This window comes from Rhinolophus hipposideros (assembly GCF_964194185.1).
Source record: "Rhinolophus hipposideros genome assembly, chromosome: 5".
NCBI classification, from domain to species: Eukaryota; Metazoa; Chordata; class Mammalia; order Chiroptera; family Rhinolophidae; genus Rhinolophus; species Rhinolophus hipposideros.
This window is the reverse complement of record NC_138051.1, coordinates 50316101-50321127: the sequence shown is the minus strand read 5'-3', so window position 1 is coordinate 50321127 and position 5027 is coordinate 50316101.

Below are 5027 nucleotides of genomic sequence, written 5' to 3'. Positions count from 1 at the left end.
TATTCAAAGAATACCTTGGACAATACCGTGACGGAGATGTAAAGGTAGGCAAGAGTAAAAAAGAGAGCACTGGACTTGGAGTCAGAAGTCATGGACATACGTACTGGTTAAAAGCACAGGTTGTGGAATCACAAGGACCTGGGTTTGCAATGTAAACTGTCAATCCTGTGCATGTTAATTACCTCAGTTTCCTCGTATGTAAAATGAATACAATTGTGTCTACCACATAGAATTGTTGTGTGAACTTAATGCATTAATATACACAAAAGGATTAGTGTCTGTCACAAATCCTTACTAAATGTTTTCTATTATAATTACACAGTACCATCAACAAACTCTAAGATATGGAAGGTATTATTATTAGGTATTAATTCTATGAATTTAGGGATTTTATCAATCTTGTTCCCTTTGTTTCCCTAGTCCTTAGCACAATGCCTGGTGTTTCGCACATGATCTGTAAATACCTGTTAAATAAAAGAAAATTAAAATACTAATGGGTTGTTGGATTATGAACTTGTAAAATCCTTTCCAATGCTGATAATCTATGACCCAGCCATGTAGTATTAGTGAAAGAATGTCTATGTTAATATCCATAATTCTTGGCAATCTTCTCTCCCATCCATTTAGAACAATCAATTGAACAATTTGATGGATACCTTTATGGGTAAACACATTTACCTAAAACCTCGCTGATGAAACAAGACAAACACATGGCATAATACATTAACCCTAGAGTTTAAGCTCCATGAAGGTGGGATCAGAGGGTTTTGCTTATTGCTATTTTTCTCAGCCTCTAGCACTGTTGACTGACTTATTTTAAAAAAGGAGTTGGAAAAGAGAGAGCTAGGTAGATGAGAATGTTAACACATTGCATGAATAAGAGACCACCCAAAGCAATTAAAAAAGAGGAAATGAGCAGAGTACGGAGTGGGTTTGCCTATGGAAAACAGAGTAGAGGATCCAGTGGAAAATAGTTGAATATACATTCAGTACATATCTACTTAGCACTCAATGCATATATCAGACACTAGGTTCTACCCAATACTGGAGTTTGGAGAGAAAATATGAACAATTTTTATGTGTATCAGATATATCAACAACAAAATGTGTATCAGAGAACCATCCAAAAAACTCGTAACTTTTGACCAAGTAACTGCTTAATTATTAGAAATTTATTCTAAGGAAATAATCAAGTTAGGACAGACAAAACTTGACACATAAAAGAAGCTCAATATAGAACTGTTTATAAATAATTTAAATTGCCAGTAACAGGTGAGTGGAGAAAATTATAGCATGTGATATACTACATGATAGATTACCCTAGAGACCTTCAAAATCATATTTACGGTAAGTGCTTATTATATAATAGTACATAAAAAAGCCAAACACAAGATTGAATTAAGTATGTTCTCATCTACGAAAAAATGTGCAAAGGAAAAATCGTTGTCTAATTATATGGTAGCTAGACAACTGCAAAAGATGGTGGAGGGTCATAAAAATCTAAGTAATGCATACAATTGCTCCAAAAATATTTAAGTTTTACTTAATATTATACCTTTATACATTCTTTTTCTTACTTAAACTACATTTGTAATTCACCATCTGTGGTTTTCAGATGGTGAACTATAGGTGTGATTTGAGCCAGAAAGATAATCTAAAACCCAATCAAATTGTGCCACCCACTAAAGGCAGGCCTGTCTCTACTTCAAAAGACTGGTGACTGAATGAACATTATTATGTTTTATGCTTGATTCAGTGAAGTGTTTGTGTGTTTTGAACTGTGGTAAAATAAACACCACATAATATTTATTATTTTACTGATCTTAAGTGTACAATTCAGTAGTGTTAAGTATATTTACATTGTTGTACAACCAATCTTCAGAACTCTTTTCATCTTGCAAAGCTAAAATTCTAAACCATTAAATAATTCCCCATTCTCCCCTTCCTCCCCAGCCCTAGAAACCACCATTCTATTTTCTGTCTCGGTGAATTTTACTACTCAAGGTACTTGATGTAAGTGGAATTATATAGTATTTGTCTTTTTGTGACTGTCTTATTTAACTTAGCATAATGTCCTCAAGGTTCATCTATGTTGTAGCATGTGTCAGAATTTCCTTTCTTTTTAAGGCTTAATAATATTCCATTGTATAATTATCCAAACATTTTGTTTATCTATTTTCCACTAATGGATATGTGGACTGTTGCCACCTTTTGACTACTGTGAATAATACTGCTATAAACATGGGGTGTACAAAATCTGGAGACTCTGCTTTTAATTTTGTGGGGGTATGTACCCAGAAGTGGAATTGCTGAATCATATGGTAATTTTGTTTTTAAGTTTTTGAGTAATAAACTGTTTTTAATTAAATGACTACCTGTCATATGCCTGTGGGAAAGAGAACTTCTACTATACTCCAAATGTTAACACTGATTGGATGATGAGATTATGAGTAAATGATGTTTACTGTCTTCCTTCTGGTTTACTGTAATTTCCAAATTTTCTATAGTGAGGTTATGGTAAACAATGAAAACATATATAATGATTTTTTTGTTGTTACTACTTTTTCTTGTGAGTGTATCAGAACAAAGGCTTGAAATTTCCCGGCCCCTAGATATTTGGGCAAATGCTATGATCTGAATGTTTGTCTTCCCAAAATTGGTATGTTGAAACTAAACCCCTAAAGTAATGGTACTAGGAGTTGGGGGCCTTTGGGATGTGACAAGGGCATGGGAAAAGAACCCTCATGAATGGGATTAATGTCCTTATAAAGAGGTCCAATATAACACCTTAGTCTCCTTCCATCATGTGAAGATATAATGAGAAGTCTAAAACTAGAAGAGACCCCTCTCTGGACCAAGCTGGTACCCTGCCTGATCCTCTAGCCTCCAGAACTGTGAGAAATGTTTGTTGTTTATAAGCAATTCAGTCAATGGTATCTTATTATAGCAGCTCAAATGAACTAGGACAGCAAGTACACCTTCTTATATGAGTATAGTCCAAAGATATAATACACTAATATTTTGGGGATTTTAATTTAAAGACATAAACATAAGAGATTTTTTAGTGATTGCAAATAAAGATGATGGCTAGGTATATGAAGAGTTCTCTAATGGTTTATCTATAACACAAGAGCAAAGCCCTGCATGATGAGTGATGCTACTAATTTTTCCAGGGAAAAGTTCAAAGATTCACTAAAGTATGCCTAATCCAGAGAATCTATCTTCTGCTCTCAATTATCAGAATCACTGCTATTACCCTTAAACTATATGGGGGCAGATAACGATAGGCAGCTGAAATCTAGTTATATTTATTAAGATTTCCAAAAATATTCATGATAGTACATTAGGCATTTGCTTTTGAAATTTAGTGTATGCAGTTAATAGCCACAAAATAAGTTATCAAAGATCATCATTCTTTGTGGTACATATGAATTAAAAAAACTGAGAGCAGAGGAAAGTAAATATCAAAGGGAAGAGAATACTAAACTAGAGAAAAGGATATTGGAGGGGAGAGGTAGATCAAGAGAGGGGGGAAAGGAGGGGAAAAATAGAAAAACAGATTGAGATGGCCATAAGGAGACTAATCTTCATGTGTTTGGGACAGTCCAAATATAATATTACCTAGAGGACCCTCTCAAGGTCCCTTCGGAAATTTGAATTCTGTATAAAGTTTAAATTTGAACTCAAATTCTCACCTGAAATTGGGTAAATAACCTCAGCTACTGGTTAATATCATCAATCATATTCACTTACATACTTAACTTCACAATATCACAAATATTAGTTATAATATTCTACATCTAAAATTCTGATCATTTAGTAATAGCAGAAGTCTTCATAATCTAATGCATCAACTGGTAGCACACACCTGAAAAAGAGACTGTTTTAATGGCTTACAACTTGTTTACACATAAAATTCTTGGTCACTTGCTTTTTATCTTTTAATCCCAATAAATATGGTTAAGCCTCTTCTAATCCCATATCTTTTTGCCTATTCTCCTATTCCAATCCTAATGAATTCCTTTCATAACAAGTCATTTCTAAAATAAACAGCTGCCTTTTTCTTTAGAACTGCCAGAATGGCTTATAAGGTGGCACGCATGAATAACCCCCACAAAGCTTTACCATTTGGTATGGTTTAGATACTGAGTATTTGGACTGCACTTGTTGTCTGGGGTAGCAGCTGCACTTGTCTGAACTTCCACTGGAGGCAGCAGACTCCCCAAGCAATCCCTAAGACTTCCCAAAGATTTCTGTAAGCCAGTAATGGTTAACAAACACAGTGAAGAGAAAGAGGCCTTAAGTTGAGGCTCTTTCCAAGCTTAGGGACAAACTTCAAAATCTGATTTAAGCACTGAGAACCAGTTCCAACTGCAGACAAACAGTGTTAAAGGAAAAAGCATGAAAAACAGAAATCCTCAGATAGTGCTAAAATGTTATTTTAGACATGAGATTGAAGTTCAATCGTATGAAAAATTCAGCCATCCAGTGATGCTAACAAGTAAAAAGAAAATAGAAAAATTGGAACTCCTTTTCCTTTCTCCCTCTCTGTTCTCTCTGATGGAGAGCTATCAAGGAGAAAACTGGCTTAAGTGTAGGCTGCTGAACAGAGAGGAAAAGGAATTGCTGGTACTACTTTTTAAATCTTCATGATGAACACTTTACTGAGACAAGCCCAGTACCTCAGATCTGTAACGTCTGCCAATATAAAAACAAAACAAAAAACTTTTGTAAGATGATTGCACTCTACAATTTAAACAAATCTAGGTAGTAGTTACAGTGCCACTGTATTATAGAAGCAAAGCCATCCCACTGAATACCAAAGGTAAGAATGCATAAATTCTACAACTGTTCCAATGTTCCCAATTAACCAAAAATATTTTTAGAAATAGCATTTTAGATACACAATTTAGATCTTCAACTTTAAAAAATCTTTTCGGGCAGCCGGTTAGCTCAGTGGGTCACAGCGCGATGCTCGCCAACACCAGGGTTGCCGGTTCGATCCCCACCTGGGCCACTGTGAGCTG